Genomic DNA, 19,634 nt, shown 5'->3' on the forward strand with positions numbered 1-19,634 from the left:
TTACCCTAGTCAAGCTTTCCTTGTGAAGTCATGGGAAGAATAATTGATTGATACTATTTCTAAAAATAAACTCTCAACCTCTTGTATAAATAGCAGCTCCTTTCACCTCATTTCTCACACTTAAAAATAAAAATCACCGAACTCTTCTCCTGAGTGAGGTAAACTCTCTATCTTGTGGCTTCTTTTCTAATATTTGTGTTGCGGTTCTTTCTCGTCAAAGAGAAGAACAATATCTCATTTTTCCACTCAGCCATTTCCGAATAGGGCACACCATTTTCTTTATTCCCTAGCTTTGTGTCAGATTTTTCGTACATATAGTCTTGCAATGTTTCTTTTTTTATTTTTTTCTCCTAATCCTAACATGCTACTGCTGCATATGTATTAAGTATATATATATATATATATATATATAATATGTAATGATTTCCTAGTTTATACTATAAACATGAGTGTCCTATATCTAACTTTTCATTTATTTTAAGCATAAATATTTATTAGGGAGTCTTCTACGTGTATATATATATATATATATATATATATATATATATATATATATATATATATAAGTGGATACATATGTTTATTTATTTTAACATTTTTGTTGAAGTTTAACATATGTATTAATTATGTACCTTTCATTTTAGATACGTATACATATATATATATATATAGTAGTCATAAGTATATGTACATATATATTATTTAATGTTATCCTATTACAAGATGATGCATATGCAGTCCTTATTTATTTATTTATTTAAGTAATAATAACTATATATATATATAAGTCTTCCTCGTTATTTATGTTAGTGAGTGGTGATTTCATTCTACCAAATACATATTGTAATTGTTGTATATATTTGATTAGTAAATTATTAGTAATAATAGAAAAAGATTTTATTTACATTTATAGATCCATCTTCATGTGCATTCTTTGATTAAACATATCTTAATTATGATTTCATAATTCATTTTAGGAACGGCGCACGAGACTTGATTATTTAATTGCGAGTTTTATCCAAGAAAGGTTAAAGTGGGGTTATAACGTTGCATTTAACGTTTATCCTTATTATACGTTTTACTCAATTTATATGTGTGAGAAGCAGGCAGAGCCTCCGGGCTATGAGACAGAAAGTTATAACCTACGGGTTATATGAGACAGAAAGTTATAGCCTACGGGTTATATGAGACAGAAAGTTATAACCTACGGGTTATATGAGACAGAAAGTTTGTCGCAGCCCGATATAGCCAGTGATAGCGTATACCAAGTATCGTACGACTAATAAAAATAATCGTGAAAGAAATAGAATTTGCGTCTTGTATTAGCGGAAGCATTTGCAATTGATACTCATTCTCAAGAAGGACTTTAAGACCAAATTAATTACTTGCTTGGTAAAACATAATTCGAGACTTAGCAAGGTTTGAGAAGTATTTTCCCTTATGGGATATTACAGGCAACAACAAATTAAATAAAGAGATTCATCAGAGTTGTGCAGCGATGCGTTACTATATGTGTGAAGACATATAGCAGGGAGTTTAATAACTTATAGAGTCATAGCAATAAGATAAGCATGAGACATAGAAAGACACGGTCAACTGACAATTCCAACAGCCTTCACCCATCCTCGCGCCAAGCCAGACCTGCACATTTAGAAATATATGCAGGGCTGAGTACCAAAAAGCACTCAGTGGACTCATGCCGGAAATAATTGAAATCTTGCTCTTAGAGCTATATGTCAATCTTGCCCTTTTCAATGCATCAACAGGATTTACATGAGATTTAAAATACCTGTTCACGTTTTTCTGTCATAAACTCATTTGCATCATCATAATAATATCATTAGTCTGCAGACATTATATTCACGGTATGTGCCAACTATGAGAACTCATATACATATATATACTAGGTGAAGAGAAGGAGGCCTCCTTCAAATCACCGTGACCGGCCGACTAGAGACGGCTCACGATCACCTCTGCGCACAAAACCTTTACTGTCATATAAATCAGTCAAAGGCCGATATCTTGCATCATGATCATAATCATGTCTTTCATAGAGGCAACATACCATATCTCATTCTCATCAATAATATATATGGCAAGATGACAATTTTCATAATATGCATCAATAATGCTTCAACATGCTTCATTTTCATAGTACTCATCAATAATGCTTCATCATGATTTATTTTCATAATACTTTGCATTTGAACTCATTATTATGGTAGCTTGCCATAATAGAGTTAGAATAAAGCCCACCTGTCTCAGGAGTCGATGACACAACGCTCGGGGTCATACTAACGCCGGCTGTCACTCGAACCTTTAGTGGCGCACGTGGTTTAGATTGCCATGTGACAAAATAAACTTTAGTTAGAATTCATCTAACTAATATCTCAATACTTATACTTGCATCAATGCTTAATCTCATCTTATAACTTCTCCACTATTTACCCAATTGGACCTCCCAATTTAATCGGATATCTTATCCAATTAAAAGACTCTCAATCCTAGGTAAATAGCATTCAAAAAAACACTTAATCATTCATGCTTCAAATAAACAAATATTTCACATAATAATATAAATGAATTATCTCAATAGTCAAATGACTTAAAAGTCATTCTATGAACTTGAAATCTTTTTCCTTGTAGGGAAATTCTCAAATATTCATGTAAGCCTTGAAAAATATTTATAAAACTTTCTAGTAGCATTTTCATGCCATATCATGGTGTATAATTCCACCAAAACCTTTAAAAATTCTTAACACAAAATCAAGGTAAAATTTTCGGACACTTCCAGTTTAACATTCTGTTCTGTCTCAACTTTAACGAATAAACTGCTTTAACTCAGGAACCTCCTGGATTCGAGACTTATACCGATGAAAACCTCTTTGAGTCTAGATTCGTTTAAAAAAAAGTGGAGTGAAAAACTCCAAGTGGTTTAAGAGATATGGGTGTTTTCCCACAGTCTACCAGATTCGGCAATTTTGCACGACTGGAAGCTAGGATTTTTGAAAAATAGCAAGCGTTGGCCAAATGGTTTGACAATTTACATGAATCTCTATAGCACATGTATCTTTCTACCATAAAAATTTGGGAGGCTGAATATTTTTGTAGGTCACTGAAAAGTGTGACTCAAGGGACTGCCCTTCTAGATTTCCTGCGGAAATGCGCAGTAAACGTTTTACATTTTAACAAGGTAGTAAACGAAGTCCAAATGACTTTAAATTTTACCAGTGTCCTCAAGACACATATATCAACACACTGTGAAATTTTGAAGATTTTTGAACGAGGTAAACCGCGTCGACTGATCAGTCCAGAACGTAAGAAAACTTCTCAAAATGGTTGAAATTATCACATATGCCCATATCACCTTAGATCTATACTTTCACACTACAAAATTCGCGCAAAATAGCTACGGAAATTTCCGTAGCTAAAAACACTAATTCCGTAGCTAAACAGTTTTACCTACGGATCGGGAACGGATGTCGTCCGTAGGTATATCGCTCGTCGCTAAATTTTTAGCTACGGAAATCCGATCCCTCGCTAATGTTAGCTACGGATTTAGCTACGGAAAATCCCTCGCCGGAGTGTGTCGCCATAATCGTCGTCTAGCGGTCACCAACGGACTTAGCTACGGAAAAATCCGTAGCTAAATGGCTACGGAAATATCCACGCATCTACCCAAATTGGACACATATCCATCCGGAAATCTAAGGTCCTTGATCCATTCACATAAGACCTTTTTCTCATTCTTGTCGAGTGTATAACAAGCTTTTGGATACTTGTTTGTCAACTCATTTCGCTGTAATTCTGGCCTTGCACAATATTGGTTCAGCTCTTCTCTAGACTTGATTGTATCCTTAGTCTTCCCTTGAACATTAAGCACGGTGTTAAATAAGTTATCAAACACATTCTTTTCAATGTGCATGACATCCAAATTATGCCGTATCAACAATGATTTCCAATAAGGAAGATCCCAAAATATGCTTTTCTTCTTCCACCCACTACTAGAACGACTAGAGGCATATTTGTTCGTCTCGTCATAGTCATCGGTGACTTTTACCAAACCTAATGCCTCTATCTGATTCAAAATTTCTTCTCCAGTTCTTGCTTTTGGTGGTTCGACTGTAACCACCGTATTCTTTCTGAAACTCTTTTTATTTCTACGAAATGGGTGAGAAGCTGGTAAAAATTTTCGATGGTTATCAAACCATGATTGTTTGCTGCTATGTGATAGAGTGAAAGCATCAGTTTTTTCCATACAATGTGGACATGCCAGTCTTCCAGCAGTACTCCAACCAGACAACATTGCATAAGCAGGAAAATCACTAATTGTCCACATTAAAACAGCTCGCATCTGAAAATTTTGTTTCAAGGACACATCATATGTAAGCTCACCATCTTCCCACAAATCTATCAACTCAGATATTAGTGGTTGTAAGAATACATCCAACTTTTCTTTCGGGTTACGTGGCCCTGGCACTAAGATGGTAAGAAACATGTATTGTTCCTTCATGCACATCCAAGGAGGCAGATTATATGGCGTAACAATAACCGGCCATGAGGAATATTGCTGCCCTGATTGTCCAAATGGCTGAAAACCGTCTGTAGAAAGACCCAACCTTACATTTCGAACCTCAGATGCAAACTCTGGAAAAGTTGCATTCAAATGCTTCCAGGCTGGTGAATCTGCGGGATGACGCATAATCCCATCATCTACTGAAGAGGCATGCCATCGCATATCATTAGCCGTAGCTTTAGATGCGTATAGCCTCTGCAATCGAGGAGTCAGTGGAAAGTAGTACATCTTCATGGCTGGTACTTGTTTCTGTTTACCACTTTCAGATTCTTCATTGTTCTCCTTGAAACGTGAAGTATTGCAAAATTTGCAACAAACCAATTCAGCATCAGCTCTCCAATATATCATACAGTTATTCGGACAACAGTCTATCTTCTCAACAGGCAACCCCATGCCACGAAGTAGTTTCTTTGTCTCGTAAAAGTTATCAGGAGCCAAATTATCTTCTGGCAAAATCTCTTGTATTAATTCTATCATCTGATCGAAGCACCTCTCTGACATGTGATTCTCTGATTTCAAGCTCATTAAACGAGCCACAAAAGACAATTGGGAATGGTTCTTGCAACCGGGCCATAACTCTTTATCAGCAGCAGCTAACATGTCATAAAATTGTTTTGCTTTGGAGTTTGGTGGTTCTTCAATGTCCTCAATGTCCTCAATATCAAACTGAGGACCTGCAACGTCCATAATCATCGCATGATAGGTATTGGGTGCTTGCTCGTCAACACCTATGTTTATATCTTCATTTGAAGGTATTGATGTTTCTCCGTGAAACCTCCATAATTCATAATCCCAAACGAACCCAGCCTTTGAAACATGGTATCGAACTTCATCCACATCCCTATACCATATATTGTCACATTTCTTGCACGGGCACTTAATTTTATCTCGACTCATAAAGTTTGGCTGACTAGTGGCAAACTCAAGGAAAGTTTCAAGTCCCGACAAAAATGTGGGATTCCAACTACCATCAGAAAGATATCGACTATACATCCATTCACGATTCTGAGTCATTCTTGCAATTCCTAATAAATAAATTCCACTAAATGAGGTAATCTGGAATATATATATATATACTATAATAAAGAATTTTCAAATAACCCTCTAAAAAAAAAAATTCAAATAAGATGAGTCATTCTTGCATTTCCTAATTAAAAAACTAGTGCCAGAATTGGGGATTTGATTTCTAGATTAGAAAGTGCATCAAATAAGGGCATCCTTGGGGATTTGATTTCTAGATTAGAAATTTATGTTTCTGTTCTTAAAACTGTGTGCATTACATAAATGAATATGAATGCGTGTGTGCTTCTTCAGCTAAGGCTTAGGATGTTTGCAGCTGACTGAAATGTGGTGTGCGAATGAAGATAACAAGTTGAATCAAGTGGATACCTAATGAGAATTCACCTGTAATTGACACACGATGCTGCTTCCTTGAAGTTAGGAATGGCGAAGTAACAGACACACGGCCCCGCTTTTTGATGGCTATAATATTAAAAAAAAGAGATTAATTATACAAAGCTCAAGCATTGATCATTGCGTATTTTAAGCTTCTGCAACCAATTGCAGCAAATATGTGTACACCACAGATTCCTGTAACTGTTGAACAGAATAAGAGAAGTAAAAGATGACTACCAAATAAAAGAAATTCCCTCAAAGCATCAAACTCAGTGTTTCCATCTGGTACCCCACCCCCCTCTTCCCTCCCCCACCAAAAAAAAAGGATATATTTATAAACCAAATGAAGAAGTCAGTCAGTCATCACATGGAAAGAGTCAAAGTTACACCACAGCTAAAAAAGACTTAAAAAAATCACATCATTTCCATTTTCCAAAGTACATTCTTCAGTAGTTCAGATAAAGCAACATAGAGAATCTTCCACTGCCAACACCAACAAGAAAAAAAAAAATAGTATTAGCAATTTAGCATGAGCATACTAGGTGGATGGAGAGAGGGGCAATTTGGTGAATGAGAGGGATGAAGTTGCAGACAAGGAATGTGAACAATTTGCCAATTATGCAAGTTGAACAATTCAACGAGGCACCATTGCAGTGTTTTTTGTTTGCACAAAAATATAAGTATTTTAAGAAGGTTGCTTAGAATCTCTGCAACAGAGACATCTCATTTCTTTAGCCACATTCAAATAAAACGGCCTCTTCATAAATATATAAGTCTACCCAAAGCAAATACTATAAAAGCTGTAGGCCCCCTCTTCATTTCAACTGAAGGATTTCACACGCTGCCTACCTATACCAACCAAGATGATGGGACTATTACTCATCACAGCTTCCCACAATCACAACCATATAATTGGATAATATCTTCAAACACCATATCCGGACCCAAACAACAAATAATAATAATATTACAATCATACCAGCATATACTAATCATAATCAACATCTCGCTATATTTTTCTGGCATAGAACTGGAAAAGATAGATGATTATCTGCAGCAGGACGGCTAAGGACCGCATAATTAGGTCAACATAAAGTACATTTTCCAAAGTACATTCCGCAGGAAGTTGATCTTAGTACCTGAACTGCAGCAATGCCAATAGTGCTTCCTATCAAAGGCCGTAATGCAGCAGCGAGATAATCTGGTGGATGATAACGAAGAAAGGTGTGTCTTCAGCAACAAATATATCAAAAACAACAAATCCATATCAAAAGTTTGCTGCATTGATAACGAAGCTTACCAATTGTTGCAGCTATGGAGTCGAGCGACGGGGTAGGGCTGGGCGAGGGCAGTGCAATCCCTAAATTGGGAGTATAATATCAAATAACAAAGCTTAGTTATTAACATCCCATAACCAGAAGAGAACCCCCTCAAATCGAAGAGAACTTACCAATCGACGGCGGCTGCGACGATGAGCGTCCGAGCAAGGACGGTGGCGACGCCGGTGAGAGGACGGCGGTGGGAGAAATGGAAGACCAGGCGCGGCTGGAATAGTGAGAAAAAAACTAGGTTTTAATTGGGGGAAAAAGCTTGAACGTTAAATTTGAAAATCCAATTTTGCTACGGAAATTCCGTAGCTAGTAAGTCACACTGATTTTGCTACGGATAGAATCCGTAGCTAAGGATAAAATTTCAGTTTAGCTACGGCTTTAGCTACGGTTATTCCGTAGCTAAGAATTTTTAATAAAATTACTATTTTTTTTAAACTTTAGTGAAGGATTATATCCGTAGCTAAAGAATTGCTACGGAAATCCGTTGTCAAATCCGTTGGGAAATTTAATAAAATATATCCGTCACGAATCCGTAGCGATTCCGTCACAGAATAGCTACAGAAATAAATCCGTAGCTAATTCCGTAGCTAAATTTAGCGTTTTTTTGTAGTGTCATCACCATTCTCATGCATCTTCGCACTAATAACTCATCATGCTTCACTTATCATAACATATAGCCCTTTCAAGGGTTCTCAAGAAATATATCTCTTCCTCTCATGCATCTAACATGTAGAGGTGTATGAACACATGAAGGTAGTGGAAAGTTGAAAGAATTCATCATGCTTTCTTTTATCAAAATTTTCGAGAATTACAAGAGTAGAGAGGGGACTTTCATGCTTCAATATACATCAATATACATGCTTATATATCAAGGAAAATATATATATAACATGAGAGGAGGATTGAGGTTGCTACCAACAAGATCAATGGAGGTGAAGTAGGGGATGGTGCGTAGGCCTCTTGGAGCTTGTGCTTAAAGATTGAAGTACACTTGATAACTTGGTGTGAGGGTAGCACTTTTGGCTTCCTTAATCCTTTCCAAAAATGGTGAAACAAGGAGAGAAGTGTGGTGGAGTGAGGAGGGGAGGGGGCTGCCGAAAATTTTAAGGAGAAAGGGGAGAGAGAGCTTGCTTGTCTTGATGAGCTTTGATGAGATGATGTGATGGAGTGATTGCCTTACTTAATGCATATCTTGAATTAAATGGGATGATAAATGTTGAGGATGTCATCCTATTAATGGTGTAGGAGAGTGAGAAGAGAGAAGGAGAGAAGAGAGAGGGGAGAGGGCCGAGCATGAGGGGGAGAGAGGGAGATTGGTGCATGTGCATGTGTGTGCTTAAAATGGGGGATCTTGTTTGCTAGAAAGGTTGGCTACTTAGGTTAGTGTTTAATGTGGCATGTGGCTTCATTGATGGGGGGAATGTAGTGACCCGCTCTTTTATATATTTTAAATCCAGTAATGAGTGTGTATTTTTGTTCATCAGTGAATGAAAACGGATATTATTCTGATATGAATTCAGCTTATGATCCTGAATTTATATTGTTAAAGCAGTCAATGATATTATTTCAGAGTTATAACTGACTTAGCAAAGTCACGTTATTTATTTAAGCGAGATGGAATATGATTTTATTTTTACTCAGGTCGTGAATTATTTCCGACTCAAGAAGTTAATTAAATCTGCGGATTTAATTTAAATATCAGAACAACGAACAAATTAAATCTACGGATTTAATTTAGATTCATTTTATAACTTATCGATTTTAGGGATATATCACATGTCGAAATCGAGATTTATGTAAATACAATATCAAGCAGAATCGAAGCCAGTATTTTATTACAGTTACAGAATCACGGAGACAGAGAAAATACATCAATAATTCTCCTCTACATTGTTTTTTTTTTATTTCTTTTTCTTCTCTTTTTCTTTCCACTACATCTTGTCAAACACTACATTTTGTCAAGCATTACAATTTGTCGACCCACTACAACAACTTCTCCAACACACTCAAGTGCCTAGCAACAGCTTCTCCTTTAACCTCACACTGCAGTCTCAATTCACCACTCTCCTCATTTTTACACTTAGAAGCTTTTGGAGAAGCAGGGACCTTCATCCGATACTCTGCCACTTCAAGGTAAACTTTGGCTACATTTCTTCCACCTTATTCCTTAGCATCACCTGCGCTTATTGAAGAGCAAAACTGTTAAATTATTTCAGAGCTATTCCAGTTCATCTAGTACCTCAACAACAGCCAACCAAACATTAAGGTATTCATCACCTCACTTACTTCAAGCTTATGTTACATGCTCAAAACCAACAACACATTTCAGTTAATTTCCATAAGAATGCAGAATACAGAGTAGAGTAACACAACCACATTATATCACCATATATCAATATTTCATCCTATGTTCAGATTAGAAAGAACATGAGTTCATATTCATGAGTTCATATTGCCACTACCATAAGAACCTCACCACACAGCACAGTCTATCGAATTTCACATTAGAGGTATAAGAACTTAGCTTTTAGAAATGAGGGGGCTACTGCCCTGTTTGTTTGGGCCGAAGGACGTCGAGTGGGCGGCAACTCGCGGGGACAGCGGCGTCGAGCGGTGAAAGGCAGACGACTCCCGACCTCGGCGATGGCTCTCGCCGATTCTGGATTTCAGCAGCGGCGGAGTACCCTTCGCCCGAATCCAGTAGCAGCGTGGCGTGGCTCAAACCTTCGACCCGGAGATAGCAGCAACGGCGGACCCTCCCCTGCTCGCCGGAAATCGCACAGCAGCAGCGGCGCCGCTCGCCGGTTCCGCGGCGGTGGCGGATCGAAGCAGTGGCGGCGATCCCCAATTTGTGAAGTTAGGGCTTCCTTTGTTCCGTCGATTTGGAGAGGGAGAAAGAAATTACGAGAGGAGCAGGTAGAGACCGTGGCGACGAGCAGACGGATTCCGACATGCAGCGGCGCGGCGAATCTTCCGGCCTTCCAGTTGCAGCGGCGGCGGCGCTCTCTGATTTGGGGAGGAAATCAGGGCTCCCTTTTCGTTTTGCCTTCGTCCGTGAATCGAGAGGGAGAATAGAGGTGTGACAAGGGAGAAGCGGCGAAGCGCCGCCTCGCCGGTTTGCGGAGCGGCGGCGGCGGGCGCCTCGGCTGAAGGCAGAGCGAGAGGGAGAGAGACGTGCTTGATTTGAGAGATGAGAGAGACCGAGTATTGAGGGTGAGAGGAAGGCATTTGGGCTTTCTTGATTATTATTGTAATTGGGCCTTTCTCTTTAATTGAGTTGGGCCGAAAAATTTGGGCCTCCTATTTATTTATTGGGCTTTGTTATTTATTTTCAGTGGGCTTGAGTTGGGCTGAGTTATTTATTAATTTTGGACCGATTTTAAATTAGGAATTGGGCTTCAGAATTTATTTATATGGACCGATTTTAATTACTGATTGGGCCTCTGATTTTATTTATATGGGCTTTGATTTAATTGTTGTTTTGATTTGTATGGGCTTTATTTAATTGAGTTGGACTCTATTTATTTTAATAATTGGGCCGAAAATTGGGCCTCCTATTTATTTTCTTTGGGCCTAGTTGTATTTATTTTCATATGGGCCTTTATTATTTCTCTTTGGCCCGAGTTTATTAATAAAAGCCCAACTGCAATCTATTTTAATTGGACTTTAGTTTAATTCATTGGGCCTTTGTTATATTATCTTCGTTGGGCCTCGTTTGATCTATTTAATTAAGCCCAGCTAATCAAATTATTTATTTATTAGGCCAAGATTTATTTAAATACTTGAGCCGATGAACTATTTCAATTGGGCCTCTCATGTTAATTATTCAAGCCACTTCTACTTAATTAATTATTAGGCTGCCTTATGTTGAGCCTTTTAATTATTTAATCTTATAACATTACTATTCCTATTTATTAAGCCGAGAGATTTTATGAGAGTATTCAGCGAATAAGCCGAATTAGTTATATCTTAGTAACGACCACGAAGGATGGATTTATTTAATTGGCGAATTAGAACACCCTAAGAGAACGGATTAATTTTTATTAATTATCCGGCTTCATGAGACGAGACTTAGCTTTTGTTTAAATCCAATAGCTTGGATTTATAATAGAATCTTCCAGATTATTATCTCAGAATAATAATTCATGCATAAGGATCATGCATCATTAATTCTGTATTCTCATTATTTGAGGATTTTACTCGAGCAGTATCTTATTTATATTCTCGTAATAAAGGTCAAGCACGAGATTAATAATCGGTCAAGGAGCTACTGTATCACAGAAAGTTTCTATCAGGTGGGCATTACTTTCATATATATCAAATGAGTTTAAATGTTACGTTCAAGCAAGTTATTTCATGACTAAATTAATTGAAGTTATTTCAAATATTGTCTTGCCATAAAATGTTTAAATTTCAGTATGATATCTATCTGATGTGGCTTTTATCATGTAATCGAATTCGGGTCTTGAGCAGTTGATAGCTATCCTGCCAGGGCTAGTGTACACCAGTGACCGTGAGTCATCTAGCGGGTTGGCCGGTCAAGTGACCGTGAGAGGTGGCCACCTCTCCGGCACAAAGTTCCAGATATGATAGATTACAAGAGAACTTAGACTGCAGTCGAACTTTAAGAATCACAAATGAATTTAGTAAGCTTGGGCCTCTTAGCGAAAAACTCCCTTGCTATACTGTTTATGATGGCATGACAATTTACAGTTTTAAAGCATGTATTTTTATACTTAGGCATACGTGCCCATTGAGTACTTTTGTACTCAAGCCCTGCATATATTTCTAAATGTGCAGGTTGAGCAGCTGCAGATGGTGATGAAGTGACGAGCGGGATTCTTTTGTCTTATTATGTATTAATGAACTCTAGGGTTACATGTCTTCATACATGTAATCAGAACCTTATTCCGCTGCGTACTCAGAAGTTTTATGTTTATTTGGCTAAGTCAGAGATATCTGAACTTACTAGTTATTTGAGTCTATACGACTAAACTTCTGTTATATTATAAATATTCCTTTTGTTAAATTATGAAATGTGATTCTTCTTTGTTTAATTATCCCCTTTCTACCCCGTTTCTAATCTCCCTCCATTAGTCACGGTTTCCCGGCTTAATTATCCTTAATTAGGACCGGTCGTGACAGAGTGGTATCAGAGCAGTTCATTTGCTCTGAACCCTAGAGTTAATAAATTTTTCTAGTATGATCACTAGTATGAAAGAGTCAGTCGGCAAAAACTCAGCACTTCATCACATCGCTATGCTCAACAGAAAGGAATGCAACAGAAAGTTTTGAATGTTGAAGTTTATATTTCGCCTTGATGCAGATGTTGATTTTACTTATGCCTTTTTATGGAGATGTTACTCAATGAACTTAGATGCGCTAAGGATGCATGATCACTGTTATGAGCACAACAATAGAAGGAATTTAGCAAGAACATTTTTGCTTTTCTCTGTAAATTGAGGCGATGAGTAAGTTACAAAGTTAGTGAACCAGACGAGAAATCAACAAACAAAATACAATGGGGAGTAAAGAAAAGTGTCACACACGAGATAGTGACGCGGGCATAGATCTTCGTTCGGATTATTCACGCGAGGCGGATACCGAATCAACTATTGCCTTAACTAGAGTATAGTGGGAACACTTTTCATAGTAATGAGAATGCCCTACATAGTTTGGAAACTGCGACATAACGGAGTTAATTCTTTTCAAAACCCTAATTAGTACTAGTTGTAGCATATTTAAGACTTCACGAGTTATATATTCGAGTCTAGTGTTAGGCTCTTATGATTATAATACCGTGGTTTGAATTTCGAGACCTCAAGTAGAATTATTACCTTACTGTTGTAGATATGTTTGAATCCTACTGTTTTTGCCACCTATTTTGATATTCGTGAGTTTGATTATGCGACCTTCATGTATAGATGGCAAGGATGCGCTTTACAAGACGACGGCCGTTGCGTCGAGATGCTAGTCCGGATGCTATCAGGAACTCATATTTTACTTATCGCCGATGCCACGGTGATGACTTAGGCCAATTCTTGGCCGGCTTCCATCGACACTGGGTCGCTGCAAGAGACCATGGGATATCGGACTATGACGGAATGGAGCGGCTAATGGATTTGCTGCCATCAGAATGGCAGGGATGGGCGAGGATGATTTCCGCTCACTACATCACTCGTTCTGGCAGGTCCTATGACTTGCATTATGACTTCTCTAGATTTACTGCTGAGATCCAGGCACAATTCACTCGTTGGGGAAATACTCCTCGAGGGCCGTATATACGTCCGGGAGACCTTGCTCGAGTCGGAGTACCTTCGCCCGACGAACTACTGGACCCACTTCCGGAGCCGACTCCACCAGCAGCCCCTATCTTAAGGCAACCCAGGAGGCACGACGCTGAGGCAGGCCCCTCTAGACCTCAAGCCTACAGAGATTTTCCACCTGGCACGGGTTCAGTGCCATTAGTCTGTGAGCCACCATTGTCATCGAGGCAGTTGAGCAAGGCAGAGATAGCAGCCGCTATGGCCGACGTGGACAGAGTCTTAGCCGATACCATGGATTTCCTCAAAAAGGGCAAAGCCCCGGCCATGGACGACCGCCCAACTCTTCGAGTCACCATGAAGATGATTCACTCAGCCATCATTGGCCAGGCAGCAGGTGAAGGAGGGGGTGAGTCGCACCCATCTGGCGGAGAAACAGATGAGGACCCAGAGGAAGATCCGGAAGAGGATCCAGAGGAAGATCCGGAAGAGGATCCAGAGGAAGACAGCCATGCCCCGACCCAGGGATCTTGTACCCGATCTTCTTAGACCGGTTTATATATATATATCTAATAGGATGATATTTAAATATTCCAGAAACATAGATTGTTCTGATGCTTTTGTATGCCATGTGTCGGCATAGACTTTTGACTAGTATTAGGACGGAGACGCGAAACCATGGGACGTTCCGTGACTGAGTAGTTTTTGTAATGGCTCACTAGGTAGCCAGTTCATCAGGTGTGGTACTTAGATAGATCTTTGAATCTAGATTTTATGATGATGTAAAGTCCTCATTGAGGCAATTTTCCCTATGTTATATATGGTGATCTTATTGGTTTTTCGCAGCAAGTCGTTCCGCTATGTTTTATTTATATATTCGCTTAAGTTTTAGCAAGAGCAGAACTCGATGAGTTAAAGAGTAACTATAGAAATGATAGTATGGCCTTATTGTTTTTTTAATGCGCTGACAACTTGTGTTTAACCCAATAGAATGCCGCCAAAACGAGGACGACCAAGAGGAGGGGGCAGGATTCCCCGAAATGAAAGAAGAGGCCCAGAAACAGGGCCAGAACCAGAACCCGAAATAGTTCAACCACCTGTTCAGCCAGAACGACGGATTGAAGAATTATTCTTGCGACAGAACCCACCTACCTTCAACGGGACAGGAGACCCGGCAGAAGCTGAAACTTGGGTTCGCGCTATTGAACGCATTTTCAACTTCCTGCGTTGCACCGACCAAGAACGTCTGACTTGTATGTCCTTTCAGTTGACTGGGTCAGCTGATTTCTGGTGGGAAGCACGGATGAAAACGATGACAGCAGAGCAGTTAGAAAATCTGACCTGGGAACAATTCAAAGCTGGTATATATGACAAGTATATACCCAAGAGCTACCGCAAGAAGAAGGAAGCTGAATTTTACAATCTAAAGCAAGAGAAGATGTCGGTAACTCAATATGACAGGATGTTCTGCGATATGTCTAGATATGCGCCGGAACAAGTGGACACAGATGAGAAGATGGCTGAAAAGTTTTGTGCTGGTCTGAGGCACGAGATTAGGATGGCCTTGGCAAGCCATGGAGGATTGTCTTACACTGAGTCGCTCAGCCGAGCGTTAGACATTGAGGCAGCCATGCCAGGAGAAAGACTTGCAACTGTACCTGCTCCAGCACCTCTACATGATCAAAATCATAATCAGAATTTCAAAGGGAAGAGGAGATGGGACAACAGTAACCCGAACCAAAGCGAGAAGAGGCCATGGCAGGGACGGGTCTTCCAGTCACAGGGCTATGGAGGTCAGAGTGCACCGAAACAGATGGGAAATAACCAACAGAGTGCCCCACATTGCCCCAAATGTAACAAAAATCATGTGGGAATCTGTAAGGCCGGCAGTGATAGTTGCTATATCTGTAACCAGAAGGGGCACTATGCAAACCGGTGCCCGAATAAGCAACATGGAACGAGTTCAAGGCTAAACCCACCTATCCAGGCTCCGCATCTGCGAGCAATTCAAGTTTTGCCCCAACCATACCTGTTTAGCCCTATTTTGTGATGATTTTGTGAGTTTTCCTGCTGTGCTTTCGAGCTCGTTTCGTACCTTTTTGCTCTATATTTCATGTGCTCGATGATCTTTTTGGATGTACTATTGTCGCGTGCAGGATTCGCGAATTGCCGAGCGTTTTGGTATTGTTTCGAGCATGTTTTGGAGTCAGGCTCACGGCCGCCGCCGCCAGGCGGCGGCCGCCGTGGAGACGGCGGCCGCGGCCCCACGGCGCAGGCCGTGCAACCTTGGGAGCAATCTGCGAAGACGGACCACGGCGCCGCCGTGTCACGGCGGCCGCCGTCCACGGCGCCGCCGTCTCACGGCGGCCGCCGTCCAGACGCCGGCCGCGGCCCCACGGCGCGGGCCGTACAATTTTTGGAGGAAACCGCGAAGGGGCATCACGGCGGCGCCGTCCCACGGCGGCCGCCGTCCACGGCGCCGCCGTCTCACGGCGGCCGCCGCCCCTGTGCAGATCTGGCAGTTACGGAAATTGCTATAAAATCCGATTTTGAGGGTTTTATTTCACACTTCCGACTCCAGCAGCCTCCACCTGCGATTTTATGCTTTTTCCCATAGTTTAGATAGATAGAAACATTCTAGATACTTGTGGATTCCGCTAGATCGTTGATTTCATTGGATCGATTGTAAGTTCTTCATTTTGATTAGTTAATCTTTACAAGCTTTCTAGTTATTGCATTGCTTAGATAATCGTTATTCCATGTTCAATTGATGAATCGTTGTTCTTTAATCTCGCCTAGATAATCGTTGTTTATGATTGATTGATTTATCTAATGCTTTCTAGATTGCTAGTTAAAACCCTAGGTTTCTTAGTTTCCTGCGTTCTTAATCTGCTTCCTTCTCATTCCGCCTAGATAGATTTATATGCTTTCTGTTGATTCTGCATTAGATAATTACAAGCTTATTTAATTACGCGCTAGTTAATCGGAGAGAGTGCCAGACCCAATTACCCGATTAGAGTGTTTAGATTTCTTTTAAGTTTCTTGTGAGCAATACGGTTAGAGCCCTGCTAAGTCTTCCTTGTGAGACGACTTGAGTCACCTTACCACCCTAGGACGACCTCGTATAAATTCGAGTCCATCCGTTAGGTGTTTTTGGATGAGTCAAATTTTGGCGCCGTTGCCGGGGAAGGCTTTAGGCATTTGATTGTGTTGCATTGTTTTCCGTGTTTATTTTTGTTTATTTCCTTTTGACTCGGTTATTTTCTCCCTCCGGTGCGTTTGATTTGTTTGTTCGTGTTGTGTATGCAAGGACGTAGAAGCTTGAAGAGAAAGCTTGCACCTTACTACGACAACATTCATCGACCTCGGGAGGTTCTTTCAAGCCTGGAGAAGGAGTCCGAGTCCAGTTCGAGAAGTTTTGTGGAATCACAGTTTCAAGAGAAAAACTGTGAAGAGAGAATTGCTTCCGATCCCATCCTGGAAGCCGTGGAGGAGACGCCTTCAGTGCATTCTGAAGAAGAAAAAGAAGAAGCTCGGCCTAATCCTGACCAAGAAGCAATGGCGGAGCAGAATGTCCAGTACATGGGAGATTTTTCCAGGCCAGTTATTGGGACCACTAGCACTTCTGCGATAGTGCTTCCCACGGCGGTCCGGAATTATAATCTGAAGCCCAATGATTCAAACCTGTTGCCGCTCTTTTATGGGATGCCCAGTGAGGACGCCTTGCAGTTCATCCGTGATTTTTGCACCCAAGTGCAGACCTTCCCACTGCTGGAACTCACCGAGGATCAGTTGAGACTCAAGTGCTTACCCTACGCACTCAAAGACCGGGCGAGAACGTGGTTGCTGTCCCTACCGCCGAACTCCATCACTACATGGGGAGAGGCGTGTGAGAAGTTCATGCTCAAGTACTACCCTAATCACAAGACTCAAGAGATTAGGAGCCAAATAATGAACTTCATGCAAGGAGCTGACGAGCCTCTCCACGAGGCTTGGGAGAGATTCCAAGAGCTCCTCCGCCAGTGCCCACAGCACCAGTTATCACCTGTCATGTTGATGCAGTTCTTCTATGACGGATTGATTCAGACGGCACAGTTTATGGTGGACAGTACAGCAGGGGGCAACATTGCCCGGAAGACAGCTGATGAGCTCAAGGAGATTTTCAACACACTTGCAGCGAGTTCTCAACAGAAATCAGCTAGAGGAAGGAGGGTTGAAGCCAATGCAGTAGCTCCCAACAATGAGCTTCAGAAGCAAGTAGCAGAATTGATGAGGCAAGTTCAGCACCTCAAGATGAACCAGGCAGAAGCCCCACCAGTTCACGCGCCACCAGCAGAAGGATGTGGAATTTGTGGCGATTTTGGTCATGGAACCAACGCGTGCCATCGCATGGGGGGATTCACACCTGAAGGAGAAGCAGAGGTCTTTGCTGCTCAGAGCTATCCGGGGAGGCCTCAATTTGAACAGAGGCCTATCTTTAATCAAGGGCAACAAAGCTCCAATTCGGGTTGGAGAGCTCAGCAGCAGAACTACACTCAAGCTTATCAGCAGCAGCAGCCCCCGCAGTATCAGCAGTATCAACAGTTCCCTATGCAACAAGGGAATTTTCAGCAGCAGCAGCAATACCAGAATGCCTCCCCAACAGTGTCAGAAACAAGCTCAACCGCAGAAGCCGTCTCTCGAGGACACCATGCAGTCCTTCATGGAGATGACCAAACAGAACATGGAGTCTCAGAGTGCTACCATCAAGCGCCTCGAGACTACAGTTGGGCAACTTACAGGAGCCCTAAATCAGCTGCAGCAAGAACAGCCATCTGGGAAGTTCCTAAACCAGGACAAACAGCCGCGTCAAGCTCATGCCGTGGCGGTAATCAAGGAAACTACCCCAATAACCACGGGGAAATGGAGAAGCAGAACCGTGCAAGCAATCAAGGCAACCCAATGCCCTAGTGAGCCACTGCCACCTGTCACTGTTGCACCAGACCAACCACCACCCAAGCAAGGAGATCCAGGTAGCTTTATCGTTGATATTAGCTTAGGAGGGGTTGAAAAGGTCTTGGGAATGCTTGATTTGGGCGCGGCAGTCAATTTGATGCCGCTTGATATTTTTGAGAGGTTGGGAAATAAAGAGCTGAAATGCACGAACATTAAGATAGAACTAGCTGACGGCTCCATTAGCAGCCCACGAGGCCTTGTCGAGGATGTTGAGGTAGTCGTGAGGGGGATTAGTGTTTTAGCTGACTTTGTTGTACTTGATGTGGGAAAAGGGATTAGAGGCGAGAATGGGCATCTCGTGCTACTTGGCCGGACCCTTTATGGCTACCACCCATACTCGCATCGATGTGGGTACGGGGACTGTAAGTATGGTAGGGGTAGGTAGAGCGGTAACATTTTCTGTTTTTGATAAAAAACCTGCTACCCCCACCCCCTTAATTCAAATATGCTCGTATGTTGAAACATTTGACGCCTTGGATGAGGATTGTATTGTGCAGGAATCCCTTAATAAGTTGCAGGAGGAGGACGAGATTGTAGAGGAATTCCTTGCTAACTTGCAGGATGAGGCTGACTTTGAGCAGGAATTTCGGGATAAGCTGCAAGAGGAAGATGATATAGAGCAAGGATTTCTGTGTGCTTTGCTATTGGAAGAGAAGTTGAATGAGGTTGGGTTACCCAATCTCGTTGGATGCGTGGATAGAGGGCCATTCAAGGATATGAGTATGGAGGACTCATTTGGAGGACCCGCAGCTGCAATTCAAGAAGATGTGCTTACAAGGGCGCTAAGGCAGCTGAAGCTCCAATCGGATTTTGGTTAAGGGGTTCTCTTAGTCGGGCTGGCGACTTAAAATCTAGCGCTGCATGGGAGGCAACCCATGTTTGCTTGCTTTTCCTTGTGTCGTTTTTCTTTCGTTTTGTTTATGTTGTGTTTTGTTGTTTCTGTTGTTTGGTGCAGGTTGTTGCGTTGGAGACTGCTTGCTCTATGGATGAGAGAGAGGCAGACATTGTGGGACACTACAGACTCACCACTTGATCGGTATTTAGGGAAGTTTCCTCTTTCACCCCTCTTTTTGT

The 19,634-nt window shown here is 41.2% G+C and overlaps 1 long non-coding RNA gene across 1 annotated transcript; it reads right to left on the bottom strand.

The window, feature by feature from the left end:
- Window positions 1-1,357: 1,357 nt before the first annotated feature.
- Window positions 1,358-7,600, bottom strand: LOC130996839 (uncharacterized). Its single transcript, XR_009092839.1, has 5 exons — window positions 7,422-7,600; window positions 7,272-7,331; window positions 7,111-7,172; window positions 5,981-6,058; window positions 1,358-1,641 (listed from the first exon to the last, which is right to left on the bottom strand). It is a non-coding gene; the product is annotated as an uncharacterized LOC130996839 (long non-coding RNA).
- Between the last annotated feature and the right edge of the window lie 12,034 nt (window positions 7,601-19,634).

The sequence above is a fragment of the Salvia miltiorrhiza genome, chromosome 8, assembly GCF_028751815.1.
Source record: "Salvia miltiorrhiza cultivar Shanhuang (shh) chromosome 8, IMPLAD_Smil_shh, whole genome shotgun sequence".
NCBI classification, from domain to species: Eukaryota; Viridiplantae; Streptophyta; class Magnoliopsida; order Lamiales; family Lamiaceae; genus Salvia; species Salvia miltiorrhiza.